Source organism: Spermophilus citellus (genome assembly GCF_964194105.1).
Source record: "Spermophilus citellus genome assembly, chromosome: 8".
In the NCBI taxonomy this organism is placed as follows: domain Eukaryota; kingdom Metazoa; phylum Chordata; class Mammalia; order Rodentia; family Sciuridae; genus Spermophilus; species Spermophilus citellus.
Window position 1 is genome coordinate 116,192,898 of NC_138189.1, and position 23,879 is coordinate 116,216,776.

A 23,879-nucleotide genomic window follows, 5' to 3' on the forward strand; every position below is an offset into this window, starting at 1 on the left:
GAGTGATTTGAATCCCAGCTGTGTCCCTTACAACCATAAACTCAAGGGAAGTGTCTAAATCATCTAAGTTTCATTTTCTTCATACACAAGTGAGGAATAACACACATCTGATGGCTCATTGTGAGAATTAGAGTGCTGCATATAAGGCGCTGTGCACAAGGCCTGCCAACAAAGACTCAGTTAATAATAGTTTTCCTTATTGTCTCATTTTGCACCATCTACAGCGCTAACCATATTACACATCCATTCATAACTGCTGGAGCTGCTCACTAGGGCCAGTTTCCAAAGCAATCCACGCCTCTTGGGAAGAGGGGTATTCTATTCAGTGGAGGACCGTTAGCAATGCCAATTCCAAATACGTAGGATACTGTACGCTATACAACAAATATTAAACGTCGGGCGGCCTCCTTGCTCTCAGATCTTCACCGCACGTGGCTTTATTAGAAACACGTCTACTAGACTCAGCCTTGGAGTCTAATGACCTGCAAGAAAAGGCAAGGGCCAGAATTCCTACTCTGCCGCTCTGGGTCACTAGCTCGCTTGCCTAATCCTTTTCTTAACTTTCGATCTGATCTCCTGTCGCTGGTCTCCTTGCAGCAGAACCACAACCTGCCTTCCGCCGTCCAGCTCCCCCACCAGGCGCGCAGCAGGCACGGCTGGAACTCTTTCCCCTGGGACCGGTTAGGCAGAGGAGGGGGTTCGTGAGGGCGGAGCTCCGGCGTCCTGCTGCTGCTGCTGCTGCTGCTACCGCCGTCACCGCCACTGCCTGCAAGGCTGCAGCCCCTGGCTCGGGTCCTCAAGCCCGGCAGCTCCGGACAGAAGGGAGCACCCCGGGCCTGATGGATGAACAGTCGAGTTCGTGAACTCCCATCACCAAATTTGCTCTGCGCCTGGTAGTGGCGGCGACCGGCGGCTGCAACCCAGTGGCTGGGGCTGCCGGGCGATCCCGCCCGGCTCCAGCGCGCCGCCTCAGCTCTTTGCATAGTAATTTCAGTTCCTGATCGCACAGAGCTGGCTCCGGGACTGGGTTGAAAAGGACCGCAGCTCGCCAACCAGAGACATCGGTGTGGCGCCCAGAGCCTGTGCTTAGGATATGCGACGGGAAGCCCTTGCTACAGCGCAGACAGTGGCTCCGCGGCGCCGGGGAGAGCCGGGCGAAAGCAGGTAGGCGACCTGCGGCGTAGGGAGGAGACGCCCCCCCCTCCTCCGCCGCTCTGCCCAGTGGCCAACCCTGGGGGCCAGAGCGTTGCGGTGTGTTGTATATTGATGGGGGAGGGATTTGGACCCACATTTTGCTGGGGGTTCCTTTGCCTGTTGCTCTTGTCCCCATCCCATCCTCGCAGGTAATGAATTTCTCTGCAAGGTCATTGCTCCCTTAAGCTCTCTGCCTTTGAAGGTAAATAGGAGAAAACTCCTGATGTTCGTGAGCTGGGGGATTTACAATCAGTCGGGTCTGCACACTGCGAATATCGAAAGAGGGGAGTGTGTGTATGTGTGTGCGGCATTTTTCTTATTTTTCTTACGTTTATTCCCATTAAGGTCAAAACACTGGACATATATAAGTATTTTCATGTGTGTTTGTGTGTATATATATTTACACATATATAGTTTTTCTTGAGATGGGCGGGGAGAGAATAGGAAGGGCCGGCAGAGGTTGATAAAGGGAAATCATTGTAGAGACCTGTTCAGTGTTTGGAGGTGAACTTTGGAACCACATTAAGTCAAGATAGAGACTAGAGCAGATAAACAGCTCTGTAGATGTGGATTTTAGAAAAAGGTCTGAAGAAGATAGTCAACTGATACAGCAGATCTTCATGGTATCCAGGCAAATGGAAAAGATGTAGGCAAAATTTCAGATGCAACAATGGGCAGTGAAAGAGGGGAAATGGAGGGGTACATAGTTGACATTGGGAAGTGAATCTGGGGTGGAGAGAGACAGCAAATGCAGGTCAGGTTTCTAGGGCCTTCTGGAGGGGTATTCAGAGAAATCACTGCCTTTGAATGTAGACAGTTCAAGGTTAAGATGATGTGAATGTCCACAAAGCAGCAGAGGAGGTGGGGGGAAAGAGAAGACTTGAAGGGGGAGGGGAGAAACCAACCTCTGAGTAGTCACTCAAGTAGCAGCCACCTTTCATTAAGGTGTCTTCTTCCTCCAGTTAAAACTGTGCCTGGATATGCTCGATTTAAATATTTTTCACAACACATTTATTAATGACCCATTGGTCTGTGTTTTCATTTTATTTTTGCAAGGAATCTGGGTCATGGTGGGACTGGAAGAAACTGAAGTGTTTACAACACCAGAAAGATTTGGAGAGAGAGTTGATTAAGGCTCAGCTTCATGAAATATTTACACATCTCTTGCGTGGGCTTTTGTTTGCTCCTGTTGGTGCTGCTGCATATTTTACTTTGATAATGCTTTGAATGTACTTCTCCCGAATGTGCTTATTTTCCAGTTAGAAACTATTCTTTCTTTTCCATTGTGTTCACCATTGACCTGCCTTAAGTAACAATTGTGGGAATAAAGATACGTGAGTCACAGTACAAAGAATAAAATCTTCTCTATTGCTATCCCCAAATGGCCAGAGTTTGCATAAGAGAATGTTCTTTGGAAAGAGTCTTTTTCCCCCCAAGTTTGTAGGTGTTTTAGAGAGTGGGATGTACTGTTGATTCACAGAGGAAAAAGTAGTGATTGCTGTCTAGAATGTGATATGGTAGAAATTTATTTTGGACACAAAGCAGATGAACTCATAGAGAAACGTGGACGTTGTGTTGGATTGTGGTGAGGCTTCACCTCATCACTAACTAGACTTATGAAAATGATAAGAATCAAATCACTAGTGCGTGCATCAGCTTCACATACAGAGTGTAGAACTGAAGCAATTTGTGACCAAATCAGTCTCAATTGGAGGGGAGGGGAGATTCCAGCAAGCTGTTTTGAAATCTGAGTGTTTTAATTGCCTCTAAGGACTTGCCCAATACACTTAATTATTTGTTCCTGCAACATTTTCTTGATTATGCCCCAAATAAACTTGAAAGAATATATTTAGATCCATCTATCTCTCACTGTTTGAATTGCTAGTCACAAACTCTGCAGCCTACATGGAAACACTGATATATTGGTGATGGAATTACAAAATCATAAAATACTGGCCTCAAACAGTGAGGACACACAATTTTAGTTCCAAACTTGCTCTGGAGCTCTCTCTGTGGCAGCTGCATGTGGCCTCGGTGCCCTCATTCATTCACTGAGCCAAACTGTTTTCATTCACGAATTCCACATATATTTTTCTTGAATTGAACATGGTCCTTGAATGCAGAATAAAAGGATGAACAAGACATAGCTTCATCCTACAAAACTTTAGGGGGAGACTGATAGTAAGAGCTAGTTACATGCTATTGTAAGGTGCTAAAGAAACCAGATTATGAAGACAAGTCTACAGTGGCTCTGAAGGATGAGAGGAACTCACCAGGTGAACAAGAGAGGGCAAAATATTCAGAGTCCCAGAAAAACAAGGAGCTCTACATTGTTAAAAAAAAAAAAAGTGAGCTGGGTGTGGTAATGTATGCTGGTAATTCCAGCCACTCAGGAGGCTGAAGCAGGAGGATTCCAAGTTCAAGGCCAGTCTGGTCAATTTAGCAAGACCCTGTTTCAAAATTTAAAATAAAAAGTTCTGGGGAAGTAGTTCAGTGGTAAAGTGCTTCCCTAGCATATGTGAGACCCTAGGTTCAATCTCCAGAATCACGAAGAACAGAAAACCAAACAAATAAACATGAGTACATAAAGGTAGAAAGTTGAGGATGGAGAGGAAGACAGGATCTACCTATGAGTCCATCGGGCAGCACCTCATCTGGTCAGTAAACCATTGGCTCTGAAGAGGTGAAGTAAATGCATACATATCCAGGCTTTTTATGGTTCCAATGATCCAAATTCATATCCTTCAAATATCTACAAACCATATTTACCTTGATTTATAATCACCTGTTAAAGAAGAAAAATGTTCCTGAGTAAGTCATAATTGAGTCTCATTGACTTCATCCATGAAATGTCTGACCCACTTTGCACATTGTGAAAGTCAAAGAGATTATGAGGGAAAGGAAATTTGAGTTTTATAGAAATGAAATTTAGAAATGCAGAGAATCTTATTTTATAATAAGAGTGTATAGGGTGAAAGATGGGAAATTGTATATATCAAGCATTTACTTGTTCTAGAAAACTGGAAAAAGCAAATGCACCAAGGCATGAAACATTGAATGAACAAACAACTAAATTGGGAGTATTACTTAAAGAGCCCAATGGCCACATATAATTTTAAAATAATTTTTAAGTGAGAGAAATGGCTATAACAATTCCATGGTAATCAATAAATGCCCTTCTGGTATTGCATTTTTAAAACTGCAGGTCTCAAACCATTGTGAAGTCAGTGACTATGATCAGCATTTTTTTTTAAATACAAGAAAGAGCCAGGTATGGTGGTGCACGCCTGTAATCTCAACAACTTAGAAAGCTGAGGCTGGAGAATCACAATGTCAAGGCCAGCCTCAGCAACTTAGCAAGATCCTGTCTCAAAAAGTAATATTAATAAAAAGGACTGGAGATGTAGTTCATGGTAAGCACCCCTGGGTTCATACCCCAGGACCCTCCGCCAATATAATAAGGTAAGATAGCGTAAAAGAATAAGTACTATTCATGGGAATTTTAAAATTAAGTACTTATATGGGGTACATAATGGACTGTGATGTAAAATATATATCCTATTATAACCATCATGTTCCAGAAAGTCCAAAGGCTACTGCTTTAAATGACACAAAGAAGAGATGCTGCTACTTTGCAAGATGCCAACAATTTACCAGGACTTCAGATCCACAAGTATTTATGCAATATTCTGAAAAGCAAAGTTGCTTCACTGAAAAAGGCAAGACTGTGTCTTATGAAATGCATTCCAGTAAAGTCTGAGAGCAAGCTCCTCAGGGAATGAATTGGTCTGCAAAACTTCAGGAATGAGGGGGAACTTGAGCTAGTTTATGAATGATGTCTGGATCTGGTTGGGCACTGAGGAAGGGGTGGTGACATAAAAAGAGACAGCAAAAAATGAAGTGGGTAGTGGGAGGTAGCTTCAAGAATCATTTGGAGAAAAAGTGATTATCAAGTTGGAGTAGATAATGGTAGTGAAATTTCTGTTTAGACTGAAATATGGTTGCTATTATTTTTAATAAATTTAATAAGTTATGCCTATTTAAGGTATACAATATGATGTTGATATACATGTAGATATACCTAGTTACTATAGTAACTATGGTTAAACAAATCAACCTATCCATCATCTCCCATAATTACCCATTTCTCACCCCATTCTTCATACCCTTACCCCCAGTCTACCATCAACGGCAACAGTAGTTATAATCTACTCATTTGTTAACAGAAATCATGATGCTATACACTATTTTTAAAATATTTTTTAGTTGTAAATTGATTCAATATCTTTTCATGTATTTATTTTTATGTGGTGATGAGGAATGAACCCAGTGCCTCACACCAGTGAAGCAAACACTCAATCAGTGAGCTACAGCCTCAGCCCTGTGATACACTATTTTTATTTTTTTTTTTTAGAGAGAATTTTTTTTATATTTATTTTTTAGTTCTCGGGGGACACAACATCTTTGTTGGTATGTGGTGCTGAGGATCGAACCGGGGCCGCACGCATGCTAGGCGAGCGCGCTACCACTTGAGCCACATCCCCAGCGCGATACACTATTTTTAGCTATAGTCCGCGTGTTGTACATTAGACCTTTAGATGTTCCTCCTACATATATATTGCTTCATGTCTTTTGACTTGCTTCTCCTCTTTTCCTCCCTGCTCCTACTATTGTTTTAGTCTCTATTTCTGTATATGTGATCTCGTTTTTAAGGAGTTGTTAATTATTTTATATCTAAGATTTCTCTTCCTAATCCTGCTGCTTCAAGAAAATCTGGCTGGAATGGTTGTAACATCATCAATCTGTTATTTCCTGCCATCTTTTTCATTCTTTTGCAATCATTTACTGTTTGAACCTTAATTTAGTTGAATTTGATAGTTGAACTGTTGAAGTTACGACATACACCACATTGCAGCAAGATAATTTCATTTCTCAGAACACAACTACAGTCACTGTCACAGAGGGTGAAAGGGTGCTCAGGTGACCGTCCTATTCTCTTTAACAAACTTCCTCCCAGGAAAACTTGATAGAGGCAAAGTCCTATGCAAGGCACTGACCGTCCTATGAGTATGTGCAGGTCACTGGGCTATGCATCCCAAAGGGAAAAGGAGCATTTACCATGTTTTCTTTCTTTCAATTTTTCTATGACTTGTCCATCTTCTTACATATTTAAATGTGCTTATATATATTTTAAGAAATGAGCATCCTTGTGTTTTGCCATAGGTAGCCTAATAATTATTTTGAGAAGACAAAATCAGAAGAAAGTCTTTGTGCTTCTGAAAACTTTATTGGCTTTCTCAATATAGTGATGTTGATACCCTTGAATGAAACTATACCTTTAACCAGAAGAACAGTGCCAGTTAGACTCATTGACTTGAATTAGTTGATTTGGACAGCAGTCAAATACAGAAATTTGCATCCACACACACATATCATGGACGCCTCTTTCTTTCATTTTCCTTTTCCACATCAGAGTGTTTCAATTAGTGATAATCTAACTTTTTGGCATAAGAGTCAAGTTTGAAATAATAAAAACATGTAAAGGTTGCATTTGAATTGAAAAGATGTGTGTGTGTGTGTGTCTGTGTGTACGTGCGCGTTCCTTACAATTTAAATTACTTACTGTCTTGACTGCCAGAGAGAAAATTATTCACAGCTTTTTAACTGGGCATATTGGAGTTGGCAGCACAGTAACAGCTTTCTAATTTTTCATGCCTGTAATTTGATTGTTGCCTTTATTTTAAAGTTAGCAGCAAAATCAGGGGTCCAAATTATTACTAGCAGGCACTAATAACTGATCCTTGGCCATAGGTTAAATGAAATTGACCTCTTGAATTCAAATCCAAATCCAAATCTGGAGGGAAGTTTAGATATCTGTATTTTTAGAGGTCCCAAAAGGATTCTGACAGCCAGATTTGTACACTATCTTGAAGCCCATGCCTTTATTTACAGGGAAATAAAATGGTTACAGATGAATTCCTGGGAACTTAATAACTTATTCTAAGTCACTGTTGCAGCAGGTGCTAAAATCCGGAATTCCTCTTGCTAATTCTTCACTGTTTCTCAGATAATGAGAACAGGAACAAGACCTCAGAGAACCTCCGTGGGGATGGAAGGAGAATCAAGTAACTTATGCATCCTTCCTCCATAATTGAGAGTCAGTGTGGTATATTCTTCCAAATGACAGTGCAGTCATCTCCATCTCTGTCTCAAGGGTCTGATGTGGCAGAAATATTGCAGGAATCAGCTGGGTGATCTGAAGCAAGACAGGTTCTTATACATACACACTGATTCTACTTAAAATTTCTAAGTCTTGGATCCTAAACAGAATGGATACCTGAGCATCTGACAAGAAGATTGGATTAATTAAGATTTACAATCTGTAACTCTTGCACAACTAAAACCCCTGGGGAATGGGGGGACCTAAAACCTGGAGAATAAAAACCTACCAAGTCACAGGCATCTCCAGGGACCTCAGCTATGTTACTAATTCAGTAACGGACAGCTGGACAGAGATCTCCAAGGCTCCTTAAAAAATCACATTTGCATCTAGTAATTTTGTAGAGAAAAAAAGAGTTGCGGAAAAATCCTTTTTTAACCCTGAGTTACAAATAGCGCATCAAAGTGGGAGATATAGTTTATGGGGAATCACATACTTTATGCTGTTAGATTCTTGATTGTTTTTCAGGGACATTGATTTCTAAATAGGCCAAAATTAAAATAACCATATTTTGTCAATAGGAGACTCTTCTCTGTCTTTATAATGTACAACTTTAGTCAAATGAAACCCTTGAGGGAGTAAAGTGTTTGTGTTAACTACATTTCCTGAGTCCTCAGAGCATCTTTGTGTTTCAGTTGTTGAAATTTTTTCTAAAATGTAATTGCCTGTGCCTGTATGTCTGTCTTAGTAAGTCTAAGATATCAAATATTATTAAGATTCAGAATTTTGCCTTGCCTCTGGGTTTTTAGTCTGAATTATGGCTCTGTAGGACAGGGATATGAAATATAATATAGGTTTATTTTTGATTTTTTTTTTCATTTTTATTCCATGTTATAATGTGCTTTCCCATGATAGACTTTTTTTTTTTAAAGAGAGAGGAGAGAGAGTGAGAGAGAGAGAGATTTTTTAATATTTATTTTTTAGTTCTCGGCGGACACAACATCTTTGTTGGTATGTGGTGCTGAGGATCGAACCCGGGCCTCACGCATGCCAGGCGAGCGCGCTACCGCTTGAGCCACATCCCCAGCCCCCCATGATAGACTTTTTAAAACTATTTTAAAATGCAAAATATATTTGGTTCAATGTAGGTTCCACTTTTAATTTTGCCATTATGTCATTTTAAAGTTCTCATTTCTTCCTTCTAAATTAATTTCTCAATCTACTTAAACATGTCGTAAAACTCCATTATTTCAGCAAACCCTCCATGATTCTTAGGACCCATATATAAAACTGTTTCATACATAGCATGAATTTTTTATTTACACTTAGTTGTATTGTTCTTTAAGCATGGCTTTCCTTGAATTATTCTATAAACTATTTCTGCTTGAAAAATGCAGGCCAAAATGGAGCAACTAGAATTTTGATTGCTAATAAGAACTTTAATCAGAGGTAAAGCTAGTAAATGAGAACACGTTTTCGCCTGCATCCTTGGATGAGTAAAAATTGCTTATTACAAATGGGTGCGAAGAATTGTTCTTGTTTTCATGTAGAACATGTTCTGAAAGCAGTCAGAGAGCAGAAATCTGTCAATGTCAGGGTCAGGGGCTGAGCTGTGATTAAGGGCCGGGGGCGGGGGGTGCCTTTACAATCAATCCCCTTTCACATGGGGAACCATTTCCTGTCTACACATGGGAATTCTCAGAACAGAACAGATCTTTGCCACAAGCATCTGAGAGACTTGGTACCCTTGGTTTAATCTGCCAGGATTTCAGGTTTGGGGATGTATATACCAGCTCAGAAACCGAAAACTGGCAATCTGTGGGCCCAACAAGAAAACCTTGGCCTGCAGGAATTTATGTGCAATTAAGCCAATATTTAAAAATCAGAAAATCTGTTGTACAATGAAATCCTGGCCCACATTCTCTGGGATGGAATGGAACCACAGTAAGTGCTACAAACAGTAGCTTCACTGCTGACCCTATTTCTCCCTGTGGTCTCTTTGACCTTGAGGCTTTGCATGGGTCCCTTGTACTCTGTGTCTTCAAAAATACTGTTACATAGCTAGAACCCATAGGTATTGAGCTTATGAATTCTGGACTAGATGTTCTGTAAGTACCATCAAGTTCTAAAATTCTATGACTGTACTCATGAAATTGATGTGTTCCCTACAAAGCAGAGAGAACTGTACTGAATACAGTTAAGTCCCATAAATAATAACTTTGCCTAAATAGTTTCCATCAGTCAAATATGTAGAAAGTTCCATCACTACAAATTGAGTTGAACTGGTCTGTTAGCAGCAGAATAGTGAAGTTTTTGTTTGTTTGCTTACTTTTTACTGGCCGATATGTGGCAAATGTAAAAATATTAACTGTTTTAACAATGATTTATTTATTTTTCTTTACCTTAAGGACCCATGAGTCAGATTTTACATTGAATTGCTTTACATAGTTTTAAGTGCACCATATCTTTATATACAGCTCTTTCCATACATACCCAACTTGCATAGCCTCCTGAAAGTCCAGTCTCTCAATTAATAGTGCATTATATTCTGCAAGAGTAGCAGTTGAGCTAAATCTTCAGGAGTACTGTCGACTCCTATCTCAGTTTGTGGCTATGTGTGGACAGCTGTGAAAAGCTCATCCAGTGATGGCAGGCCGCTGTGCATGCAGCGTTCTTGGAGTTAGTCAGATCACTATGGGGTCTGGCCCCTGGACTGTGAAAAACTGCTTTTTAAATATGACTAAAAATGAAGTGACTACTTCAGTGTCAGGGTTGATTTATTTGTGCTGCAAATTAAGACAAATGCCCTTCTGAGATGCAAAACCCAGGCCCATGTCTTCAGTAGAGACAGCTCTCTGAAATCTCTCCTTCTTTCTCAACCTCTGCTGCCACTTTCCTTCCCCGCGCACGCTTCACCGCGTGCCACCCCCACATCGTGCCTCCTACTTTACTTCTAAAAACATCCTCTCATCTAATTATTAATCCTTAAGTGGCGGGGTGCTTCAACAGCTTCGCTTGGAGAAGACAGCGCTGAGAATAGTATCAATTGAAGCTAACAGAGGACACAGTGCTACCTTAACTCCGTGCTTTCTTTGGAGAGTGGCATTTCCTTGTTAAATGATGAATGTTGATAATATATAAAATGTGTTGATAATGTATAAAGGACCGTGATGCTAAAGGTCTTTAGGGATAAAGTCATTTCCTTTCTTGCTTTTTTTTTTTTACTTAGTTTTACTTACTGATTTTTAAATAACACAAATTTACTTCCACTGAAACTTCTCTACTTTGATGAGGAAACTATTCTTCAGTTCCCCTGGTGGTTATTTTGATGTTACAAAACTATAATAAGGGATTTTTTAAAAGATCATCCCTCTGGGGTTTGTGGCTTTTGAGTGGAGAGTCTAAGTCTCAGGGATGGTCAGATTTAATGACCTGAATTGGATTGGCTTGAGGGTTCCTTCTGCTTTAAGAATTAGAGAAGCATTTCTCCAACTAGAAAGAGGAATTTATTTAGGAGATGATGTATATAATTTGAAGTGTGGCTGGCAGGAGGCCCTGATTTAAGGAAGGCCTATTCCTTGGATCATTTAGTAAATCTGTATTGAGCACTGGACATGTTCAATAAACCTTGTGCCATGAGCTAGGGATTCAAAGTTGAATAAAACATAGCCTGAACGCTTAAGTAATTCCCAGGCTATCGGAATAAACTTATTAATAAATATGACTCATCAAAGTTAGAATGGGCAGTTTTCCTGGTGAGGATCTGAGGGAATTCCCCTGTAGACAAACAAGGGTCCCTCCTCTGACACTACTGCCCACCCCCATGAGCTCGCTTCCTTCCTGTAGGCCCCAGTCATTCAGCTTCATTTCCCCTCCTCCTGAGCTTCACCACCTGCTCACCACACCTGGGTTTCTTTCTTCCAGCTAGGCCACCTTGAAAACTAGAAGTCCTTCTCATCCTATTCTTAATGCTATAAAAAAAAATAAATTCTCCAACACACATGAGTTTTTTTACTTCATTCTGCTAAAAACAAGTAAGAAACAGAGCAGATGAAGTGACAAAGACAAGGCAGGTATATGATGAAGAAATCTCAGGCATTTCTACCGGCAGCTCGTCCACTTACATGAAATTCCTTCCTCATGAATTTGCTAGAACCTCAGTGTAACTTCATCCCCCAGTTTTTCTCAGTTCCAGAAAACATCTCTGAGTGAGATGAGTGAGAGTGACATTATCACAGAAATAATGATGTTAGGAAGTTAGGATAACAGACATTTGAGAAAACTCTAAATTATTCCCTTAAGAAATGTTTGGCTGTCACTGATTCTTTATCATTGTCATAAATTATTTGTGATACATGAGCGTGTTTCAACACTGTTTAAGGGCTGCGGGTTGAGATGTTTGCTTGGACTCTCAGGGATCACCTCCACCCTTGGGGGATGATCTTGAATCCTCATTATTGGCGGGTGGACCAGACCAGGATGCTGAAAATACCCAACAGTTTCCATGGCTGCTTTTTGAAGTGCCCCAGGCTCTCTTGCTATCTTTTTTCCCTAAAGAGTTGCTCATAACTCTTTTGCGGCCCTCCTCTCCAGGGCCATGACCTGGAAGTTCATGTAGTAATTCATGCCTCCGGAATGCCTGGCGAGTGATTCCATCTCTGTATTTACCCCAACTGGGAGGAGAACCTCTTAGCCTTGTAGCCCAGAAGGTTAGTGGCTCAGAAAAAATAAGAAGGGATAGGATCCCCCAATTGTAGAGAAAAAACTATCAAACACATGGTGAAGGAGGCGTAAAAGGGATAAAGAGGGAGCAGGAGTCTAATGGGCATCGCTTGGGCACTTTGCTGCTTTGGTTATAGGACATAAGACAGCTCATTTGGCTTTATCCACCTGCTTTCCAGAACAGTGGGGGACAGATGAACTACAGATCTGTAGAACTCTTTCAAAACTTCGTTCTTCAGGCCTCCCTGCTCATGGCATTCCACTAAACTACCATGTTTTATTTAAAGAAATCTATAAGGTTTGTACTATTCCAATTTTAGAAATGAGGAAGCATTAAATAACTTGCCCAAGATCTCACTGAAAGTAGTTGACAGAGCTGTGAGTCAAATTGAAGTCATCCAACTGCAAAGGCCACAAGTTTTTCTATGCCACATGTAGTATTCTGTGGAGTGGCAGTGATTAAAAAATAATAATAATAATAACACTTGTCAAAACAAGAGGCATAGACAGGATTTTATGGACTTCTCTCTTCTGTCTTGGATCTCTTTTCATGTTGCTTTAAAAACAAATGTGAAAGCTTCTAAATCAGTCATAGGACATTTTTTAAACAAACAGTACGTGTTCAAGGGCAAGCATTTTAACTTAAAACTCTATAAATCATTGTTTAGGCAATAAAAATGACAAACATAAATTTTATCAAAATATCCAGGTAACACACATGTTCAGCAAACAACATTTCTTTGTTTCTCAAAAGAAAAAGTAAGTAGATTTTGTACAGTCACATGCATAGTGGGCACACACACACACACACACACACACACACACACACACACGTGTATGTACACGTGCACACACACATCCACAATAAAACCAGGCATGTGTTTTTGTTTAACTCTATCTATGGACTTTGTACTCAGAAACTATTTATAGAACTAGTGTTTCCGTGATTGATGTTTTAATCATGACATTCATTTACTTATGAAAGTTAAGCAATTCCCTCTGATAGCTTAGAGCTAAGTGTTCTAGTTGAAAATTGAAGACAGAATAAAAGGCACAGGAGACCCATCTAAGACAAATTTTATCTTAAAACCATAGTTCTAATGTATGAATAGTACTTGATAGGAGGATAAATATACCTATCTGTGACCGTTTTGAAGATAATAATTCACTATTTTTGAAAGTCATAATTTCAGCTTCTTTTTTTTTTCTTTTTAGTCCTCTAATAATAAATTGATTTTTTTTCTAGTTAAAAAAATTGGAGAGAAGTCATCCTTAGGCATTAGTCTTACTAACTGGCTCCTTGTCATTTTTCTAGAATGTCTTTTCTACCCTGTGTCATTTCAAAATCCGAATTCTTTGTTCCAAGAGGTACCAAAGTGAAGGGCATTGCTTTTCAAAGGCCAGGAGATTTTCAACAATGACTTGTGACACGATCTTATGTAGTACACAGATTTACTTATTGCTTATGTCTTTATTTTAATATGGAAATATGCTGAGAGTAAATGTAAAAATACACTTTTAAAAATATGTGCTATGAAAACATATACAACTGTCACATCAGCCCCATAATTTCATAGATATTATTTCTCAGTACTAGGTGGGTATTTTTAACTGGGGCTTCAGTTAATGTCAGTTTGATGAAAAATATTAAGTAAAAAAAATAGTTTTGATAAGGAGCATAGAAGGCAAAACTCATGGAAGTGGTAAACAGATGTCACAGTCTATGAAAGTGGTACAGAGTCAGGTCATTGCCAAAGGCACTTCAGGTTCTCTCTGCAGATGAGACAGTGAAGCCAAAAATTCCTACAATCAATTTAGCTCTAATGGCCTCTTCCTCCCCCCCCCATAACCTTGCATTTCTCCCCCACCCCCCTTTTTTTTTTTCTTCCTGACTTCCCTCTTCTTTCTTTCTTCTTTTTTTCTTTTTTTATTAACTCCCTTTAATCTTGGGCACATTTTCTGAGTTGAGAAACCTTCAGCTTTTTTTTTTTTTTTAGAAGTTAGACCCTTCTTACCTCCCTCTCTCATCACTGCCAAGCATGTATGTTTTCATTCATTCACAAATGAATTTATTAAACAAACGTTGTCCGGAAGGTTTACATACTCAGTAACATGGACGTGCAGGAAAGCTACAGAGTTCTATGCCTTTGCCTTCTTCCTTTGTTAAATGAGAATGCATGTCTGTTATTCACATTGAAGCAAAAGTCCTTGAAAGCCCTGGACTTCTGCCATAATCTTTCCTTTGTCCTTCCCGGATGGTTAAGAGATCTTCAGTAGAAAGTCTCTTCATTGATAAAAAGCATTATTGAGGCTCATATTACAAATTTAAAACATGTGTTGCTGCATATTCTGAATGAGATTATACATGAGAAAAGACAAATGGGGTTTCTACTTTTCATAGCTAGATAGAAATATCTAATTCTTGGGTCATTTTAAGTGCAAAAGGGAAAAGATTAGTATTTTCATGATTTGAGGATGGAGGGTAATATGTCTTTGATCAGTTAGCAGTTTTTTACAAGTCTGAGTCAAATAAGGAATTTCAACACTTGTCAGTATTTGGGGTTTTTTAAAAATCAGCTACACTGAGAGGGAGGATCAAGTTTCAGTAGTACTTATTGTTTTTTCATATAATTTATGCCAAAACAAGTGCTGAAAGTATTACTATTATTTTTATATTTTTTTCTTGGGATTTTTGTCTTTGAAAAACATTGCTAATTGTTTTTAAAGTATAGTAAGTATAAACTGTCACAAGTACCTATGTAATGTCAATATATCTGTTTTATGCTTGCCAGCAATTCATGAGCTTTGAATTGGTGAAAAGGATATAGCTGTGGTTTCCTGCTGGAGTTTCTATATAATAGTGAGAACAGCATGAGAGGATGCAGTTGGTTGTGGTTATTTGCTCATTCTTTGCTGCTCTTTTCTTTTCTGTAAAAAACAGGAAGCCTAAATTTGTTTTTTTTTACTTAGTTCAATTGATACTCAGTATGGACTCATGTGTGTGCTAATATGGGTGGATGTAAAGATTAAAAATAAAACAGGCATCCCTGCCTTTAAGGACCATAAAATCTTAGAAAAATTAAGTAAAAAATGAAGAATGTAAACAAAGAACTTGAATCTCTCAATAGCAATATTTATTTACTCTCACTGCAATACCTTGTAATGAAAGTTGATCAGTTGAAATTCATTTCAAATTTTTAATGTTTAAATTTTATTATAAGTAAACACAACTTCCCAAGTATCATAACATTAAGACTATTTCAAGAAAGAGCTAGTGAGCTCAGGTGATTTTTAACTTTAATTATTGCACAAGAGTTCAAATGAGTTTTGTATTTTTCTCAGGTCATAGACCAAACTCCCAATTCCCAGCCTATTGATTTTGAAGGGAATTAGGCAAAAGAGCATATTCAAGCCTCTATCTCAAAAACAAGGTAAATAAAATCATGTACTTAGGCTCAGTAAATTAGTACCATTTCATTTCATATCACCATAACTTTTTTAAAGGCATATACAAAAGAATATTTGTAATCAAGTATACTCTGAATAGGAAGGATTTGATGGAAGCCATTATCAGGGAATATAAATAGTGATATGAAATAATGCATTTATTGTAAGTTCTAAACCATTCACAATTGTGGGAGCTCTGTGGTTGCTTTTGCATGTACTGTTGGGCCTGATGTCATTATAAGTTAGTAGAGCTGGTTGAAAATCAAAGCTGGATTTGAATGGGAGCCAAACAAGGACCAACAAACCTGTGAGACAAACTGAAACCCATAACGACAAACCAGAACCTGTGTTTGAGTCATGCCTCCTCCAAAGTCAGTGACCCAGAGCACCGGAGGATCTGGCACTCCGCACTGCAAAGCTGTTCACGCACCTGGCTCAGAAGCCAAAGGAGAGACCTGGTGGGAGGCAATGGTCCAGCAGCCTGGCTGCTATCTGTCACAGACCAGGTGAGCCAGAGGTCGGAGAGCAGAACTTGTTGTGCCACACAGACCTTCCGAGTATAGCACTGCTATTTTCCTGCTACCTTCCAAACCTCATGTAAATTTCCCTAGGAGCCAGCTGTAATGAAGACCCATTTAAGAAAGAGAATTCTGGGAATGTGTTTTCAGTCGACCTAAGCTGAGCCCTACAAAACCACCAGAAAAGCTAGCCAGTGACAATATATCAAGAAGTCCCTTGCACTTGAGTTCTACTAGAAACCTATGAGTACTGAATACTGAAGGATTCATAGTCCATTCTGTTCATGGATTGCATTTAAGAGGTTTTTTTTTTTTCTATAGACTTCTATAGTCTCCGACAATTTTCTTCTATACACAACTATACATCATTGGTTTATTTCTGTTCAAAAACTGAAGTTACAGAAGGAGTAGCTACAAAGTTCCAAGACTGATGTCACCTAAATCACCCAGTGCCTCTTTTCCATGTATGTATCATACAGCACTTGGCACCTGGCTAAGTGATGTGGTGACAAAGGTATTCCTGCCACAGTAGATTCCTGACTCCATTTTCAGATTTCTGTAGGTGCCACAGAAGTTCCTTATAATGCAATGTTATAGAAAAGCACAAGCTCGGTTAGAAAGACACTTCATCACAGTGTTTCTCTTATTTCTTTGTTTTGTTTGGAAATCCTTGATAGTCAGGATGTCCACACTGGTGCTGTATAAAATGCCACGCTCACCAATGATGGAGGCATCCAACCAGATGCTTTAGCCAGCGTTCCTACAGTAAAGGGGGGGGGTTGGCTGGCCTGGGCATCTTCAGAGAATTTTTCTATTTTAAAAATTGTCTTTGCAGTGACTCTCAACCTCTTTTTCTTTTTTTAAACCCCAAATCACTTGATAACTTATGTTTACAGGGCAAGTACCCTGCAATTCCAACTTTCTCTCTCTCATCTAGAAAGCACATTTAAATGAACCAAATTTGTAAAATAAATAAATAAATATGATCTTATGATCTCTTACTTTTTTACTAGTAAAAAAAATCTTGTCTTTTGTACGAGTACAGGAAGTTCATCAAATATTTCACCACCCCAAAAATAAAACTGTTAGATAAGTTCCCAGAAAAACAAATGAAAGGGAGGAAAGTGTATAGTTTTATTTAAATTCCTTTGATAGTCTAAAATTGGTTAAAAATTAGGCAAGGGTTGGGGTTGTGGTTTAGCAATAGAGCATTTGCTTAGCAAGTGCAAGCCCTGGGTTCGATCCTCAGCACCACATAAAAATAAACAAATAAAATAAAGGTATTATGTTCAACTACAACTAAAAATATATTATTATAAAAAATTAGGCAATACTAGATTAAACTTTAGATGCATTAATTGTGTTAACGAATGTGTTGGTGTAATCTGACCATACGGGAATATTTGCTTAAGTAGAATGTGTTATTCGCCTATTGTTGCAAATTCCTACACTTGGGATGGGGTGGCAGAGCATCATATAGATAAATAGGACCAAGACTTTTTCCTTACCATAAAAGAATCAATAGTCTAGTGGGAGACATAATACAAAGAAACAATTAAAGGGGAAGGAGAAGTACTGAGTGTCGGCTTAATATGGAAGGGAAGTTATTATGGTTCTAAAACTATGAAACTTTAAATTTTTGTCCTGCACTACATGCTTGGAAGGGCAAAGACAAAAATAAATCCCTAACAATTCCAACAATTCCAAGGGTTGGCAAGGATGTGAAGCAACTGGAACTCTTTTGTGTTGCTAGTGGGGATACAAAATGGTACAGCCACCATGGAAATATTTTGATATTTTTTTATAAAGTTAAAATTCACTTACCATATGACCTGAAAATTCTATTCCTATTTAACTAGGTGAAATAAAGAATTATACTAACACAAAAGTCCTATTTATAGCGTCTCTTTTCGTAATCACCAAAAATTGGAAAAAATAATATCCTCAACTAGGAAATAATCACATGAATGCAAGGAAACATTGTTTTGCAAATAAGAAGACTGAACTATCAATGCACACAGTTTCAAATATACTATGCTAACTAAAGAAGCCCAACTCAAGCAGCTGTGTGCCTTTATATTTGTATGATATTCTGGAGAAAACAAACCTGAAGGTGACAAACAGATCAACAGTTAAGAGTGACGGAGGGTTTGACAACAAAGGCTTAGTCAAGAAGAATTTCTTTAGGAGGTAACCAGGCTGCAGGTGCTCCTGGATTTACAATGGGGATATCTCCTGCTACATCTATTATAACCTGAAAATATGGTTCATTTGAAATGCATTCAGTGCACTTTGCCCTACTGACCACCAGAGCTTAGCAACACAGCACATTGTAGAGCACTGGTTGTCCACACTGGTAATGGCAAGGCTGACTGGGAGCTGTGGTTCTCTGCTGCTGCCCAACATCTCAAGACAGTGTAATATCACATAAATCGTTAGCCTGGGGAAAAAAATCAAAATCCAAAATTTGAAGTACGGTTTGTACTGAACATGTATTGCTTTAACACCAATGGCAGAGTCAAAAAATTATACATTGAGGACCATCTGTGTTCTGTATCTTGATTGTGGTGTTGGTTATGCCCTATGCATTTGTCAGAACACATAGACCTATATGACAAAAAGAGAGTAAATACAACCAAATGTTTTAATATTTTAAAAAATATTCATTATAGAATTACATTCTAGAATATAGCATCCATCTGGTTCTGAGGTCAGGAAACAAGCCCTATGGAGAAGATGCTCGCCTTGTGCCCTATTTAAATGGGTGAAGGAAAGTGCCACAGGACTTTGGATGTCAACTGACAGTTCTGTTGCCTAAAATAATGTCATGTTAACCACCCGATGCAAGTATATGTGAATAGTGTGTGTATGGTGTGTCCTCTACTGCCTATGCAAGTGGGGCATGCCACTTATCTCCTCACTCTCAGGATCACAGACTCCAAAAGAAGTTGTTGTTCCAGTGTTACTCATTGAGGTCTTATTACATAAGAAGTGCTGCGTGACACATTCTGAGGGTGAAATACTGAGCTACTTAGAGTCCCCAGCAAAAAGTGGAGCTCATAACCGAGCATGAGAAATAAGAAATGTGCCTCCATAACTGTAATTCCATCAGATTATGGTAAATCCTATAATCGAGGTTCCCTCGCTGTCCTATGGCTGTGGAGAGGAGGAAGTCATCACTTCCTGCCAGGGGTATCAGTAAAGGATTATTTTGTGGAGACTGGCATTGATTCAGAAATTTGTAGATTCTCTATTCCTTGAGAAACAAATTCCTTCTGCCTTATTTACTTGCTTTCCCCCTCATACACAGCCAGTGGCTGAAAAACTGTCGATTAGAATTAGTTTAGTTTAGAGTTAATGAATTAGTTTAGAATTAATAAATGACAGAAAGAAACAAAGAAAGGACAAGACAGCATGTTGAAAGGCAGAAAACACATTCCAGAGGGCCACGCCCATGCCGAGGAGTACAGGCAAAAGTTTCAAGTAGAATTCTGGAAGTAGCTCATTTTGGCTGGAGTATAAGGGGAGTACAGGAAGTAATGTTCTAAAGTTATATTGGACACAAATGGGAAAGTACCAGGTTAAGCAACTTGAACTTTTTTTTTCAGTAGAAGTCATCTCTGAAGGATTTTGAAATGAGCAATGTGACCAAATCTGTTCTGAGAAGATATCATTTGATGTAATCCCAGCAACTCCAGAGGGTGAGGCAAGAGGATAGCAAGTTCCAGATCAGCTTGGGCAATGTAGTAAGACAGTGTCTCAAAATAAAAATAAAAATGGCTGGGGGTGTGGTTCAGTAGTATAGCACCCCTGGGTTAAAGCCCCAGCACCACACACACACACACACACACACACACACACACACACAGAAGATGTCATTTGGCAGTGATTATTAGACAGTGACTATTAGTTGTTACATAAGCTATGTTGGAGCAAAGCAGAGAGAATGTGTCTGAGATAACTGCACATCAAGCATGACTTGGTGATTGCAGCTGTCGGGATATTGCACTTAGAGGGCAGGGGTTAGAAGAGCTCCGATGAAGCCCTAACCTGGTTTCTAAACAGTCAGACAGATCACCTAGGTTTCTGGTTTCTAGAAGGTTAATGAGGAAATTTTAAGAAATGGTATCTTTGGAAGCTTTGTATATTTGGGGGTTTCTTTAATTTGAAAAATAAAATATTTAATCATTTTTTAAGCTTTGTGTATTTTTAAAAGCTATATAAAGATAGCAGGTATTGTTATTTGAGTGTCAACTATTGGAAAGAAAGTTGCAAGTATTTCTAGCAGAGATGAGACAGGAATTGATGATTCTGTGGCTCTAGGGGTGAAAGGGGTCAAAGCTGTCAAAATGACACAAAATTTGACTAGGAGAACACAGAAATAGAGATCTCAAGAGGGAAAGTTTACTTTGGCAGAATGATGTCAACTCCAGTGATGAACATTGCATTTGGGTCACCGGCACAAGAGGCAGGTTAGATATCTGGCCCATTCTTTAGAGGATAGAGGAAGACCAGGAAGAGAGGAAAAGAAAGAGGTCTGGAATTGAAACCTTTGAGTCAACACCATCAGATAGCCTAAAAGATATATAGACAGGAATGGAGAGTTCCAAAACAAGAAAGTTCCTAATAAAACCCGTATTTAGCCATCAGAGAAGGAATGTCTGAGCTAAGTCCACAAAGGATCATGTGAAAATAGGAAGGAAATCTGCAAAGGAAAACATCAGGGAGAGGTGACCAGAGGTAAAAATAATACCAGGAGATCAATGGAGATGAGGAATAAAATTCCATGTCCTCATCTTAAAATTGAAAAAATAATACCTTTTTGTGGTTTCGTGGAGAAAAAGCAAAGGACGGTGCTAAGTGCCATCTCTTATGTGGTAGGCTTAAAAGTAGGGGTTATTATTAGTATTGTTATTGAAAATTCATTCTCATTTTCAACATCCTTGAGGGATTTAAAAAATGTAACCCAGACCTCGGTGAGGGTTATATGTAGTGTTGCTTTTTTTTTTTTTTGATAAATCATAGGCAAATTTGCTGCATAATATCATCTTCTGACCTTTAAAGGGTAAAAAGCAGTTCGTCCCCAGTTTTAGAAGAGCTGTATCCTGTTCTGACAAGAGCATATTGTTTTTCAGTAGCTCTCATGCAAGTGTCCATGGAAAACTAATTTCCTTCATCCAGGTTAAAGTTGAATACTATCAAGGTACAAAGGACAACAGCAACGTGCTCATCAGCCTTCCTCTGCCCTAATATGGCACAGATGACAGCTGAATTTCAGCCCTGAAGGTGGCAGCAATGTGCATTTATGAAAACATAATTGTGAACAGGAAAAAATTAAATAGAATATTGGATGGTGTATACACTTCCAAAATTTATTATGTATCAGTGACCAAGATAGCATAGAATAATCATCCATCTGTTTGTATCCATATTGGTTATTTTTTTAATTTTGATCTAACAGGCTGAGCCTCTGCTTGATTCCAGCAAGAGCTAGTTTGCTTTTGCAAAAAAAAAAAAAAAAAAAAAAAAAAAATTTAGAAGCCACCTTTCTTCCAATATCTCATATTTCAACTTTCTGAAATCAGTGGCCTTAAAAATGCATGCAATTAAGGAGTCACCGTGAGAAAGCAGAAAAGGCCCAGGGACATCTGCAAAACTATCCAATGCAAGAAGCCAGATACAGTGTTATTTAAGGACCTTTGTCCTTGATGATACATTATTCCATATGTTCAAGTGATTCATCAAAAATCATGGTCACTCCCAAGATAATTGATAAACACTTTTTTTTGACATGTGTGTTGGCCTTACACTGAAACCAGTGAACATTTTCTTCTATATTTGCAAAAGTCAGTCAAAATCAAGATTATTGAATCATTCCATCAGTCTTCTTAAGCTTAGGATTCATATGGTTTTCCCAATACTTAAGAAACATTTTTGTACAGACCCTACCTTTTTTTTCCTCTTTCATTTCACATTTTATTTCATGGAGTCATTCATTTTTCACTCACTTCAAGGTACAGGGTCTTAAAATAATTTCTAAAACTAAATCTAATTATTTAAGCTGGCATTGTTTATTCAGAATGTACTTTTGATCTTAGAACCAAATTTCCTAACTCACATACACCCCACCCAGCTCTTTTTCTTCACATGCTCTGTAAATTCCAGACAACAATGGACCACAATCTATACTTTTTTGTCTGTAACCTTTGCTTAGGCTCCTCCCTCTGCTCAAAGGCTCAGCTTTGAAAACCCAACTCAAATCTTTATGCTGTGCTAAGAAATAGCACACAGTTCAATTTAATCAGTGTAGATAAATCGAACCATAGGGAGCTAATTTCTATAACACACCACCTAAATTTTTCCGTGGCTTAAGGAAATAAAGTGTGTGTGTGTGTGTGTGTGTGTGTGTGTGTGTGTATCTAAGTATGTGTGTATCTAAGTATGTGTGCATTTATATAAATATAGGTATAAATCTTCCCTGAAATGTTCAATTTTTGAGGGCAAAAAATTTTATATATCTTCATATACATCTCTGTATAGTTCCCACAGAACTTATAATGCCCTATACATAGGAAGTCTCACTATATATTCAATGAATTCAGTTCAGTTTTCCACTGAGTTCAATATTGAACATTTGAAGATTAGTAGACTGGAATCGATTTTTTAAAAATAATTTGCTTTGTAAATATTTTTATAGCTCCACTTCCAAATCATTTTAATATCAACAGTTGTTTTTAAGTGTCTTGATATCTTTATTATAATAAGAATAAGCATATATATTCTCCATCGGTACTTGGTGAATATATATTGAGAGAGGGAGTGGGGGTGGGGGAAGAGAGTTTACTACTCTGAACGTCCAGAAGCTTCTGAAACTCAATTCAAGGAATGAAAAAAAAAAAGGAAGTTAATGTGTAAGGGGGGGGAGATGCACATAGGAAATGAAAATAGATTTTGGAGTCCCATTCTAAAAACCATGGAGTAAAACAGAAAAATTATAGAATTTCTTATGTAAGCTTGGAATATGATAATGGGGAATCTTAGAGGCAGAACATAGGAAAGCACTGGTAGAGGTGCACTTGCTGGGAGGGGATCCAAAGCCAACAGAAGACTAGGAATCAAAACAATGAGCCCAGGGTGTTGGGTGGTCATCATTGCACAGGGCTTATAATGAACATCACCTATCTGATAGTCTCATCTGTGTGCCTTCAATAAGACCATCAACAAAGCCACAGTTCCCATAAAATATTGTTACATCTTCCTAACTGGTGTTCTTCCTAACTTTTGCTTCATTTCACTGCTACTCAAGCATTGCTTTTCTGAATCTTTATTCTTTTTTTTTAAAGAGAGAGTGAGAGAGGAGAGAGAATTTTTAATATTTATTTTTTTAGTTCTCGGCGGACACAACATCTTTGTTGGTATGTGGTGCTGAGGATCGAACCCGGGTCGCACGCATGCCAGGCGAGTGCGCTACCACTTGAGCCACATCCCCAGCCCTGAATCTTTATTCTTAAGAGTTTTAAAACTTGTATATATTATGTATATATGTACATAATATATATGTTGTATACTTATATATACACATGTACACACATACATCCATACATAAAATTGAATGGCCTCTACCTACAGGATAATATCTAAAAGTTGGAGAAAAGGATATGTTCAGTTATGGGGAAAAAAAGTCAAAAGAGCTAAGAATCTGAGTAACTGATGAAGTCAAGCTAGAAAATGATTCATCTAAATGAAAACTAGAGTATTATTTTTTTTTTCCCTGGAGGATAAATTAAGTAGTGGGAGCAGCAGAGTTATACATTTAGGCAAAAGAATGGATAGTCTAA

At 38.5% G+C, this 23,879-nt stretch overlaps 1 protein-coding gene across 3 annotated transcripts in view; it reads left to right on the forward strand.

The window, feature by feature from the left end:
- Positions 1-729: 729 nt before the first annotated feature.
- Positions 730-23,879, forward strand: part of GPRIN3 (GPRIN family member 3) — a 58,866-nt gene continuing 35,716 nt past the window's right edge. For all 3 annotated transcript variants that reach the window (XM_081304688.1, XM_081304689.1, XM_081304687.1), the window contains exon 1: positions 730-1,164. The gene's annotated coding sequence lies outside the window, so the exon portion shown is untranslated. The remainder of the gene's footprint in view (positions 1,165-23,879) is intronic.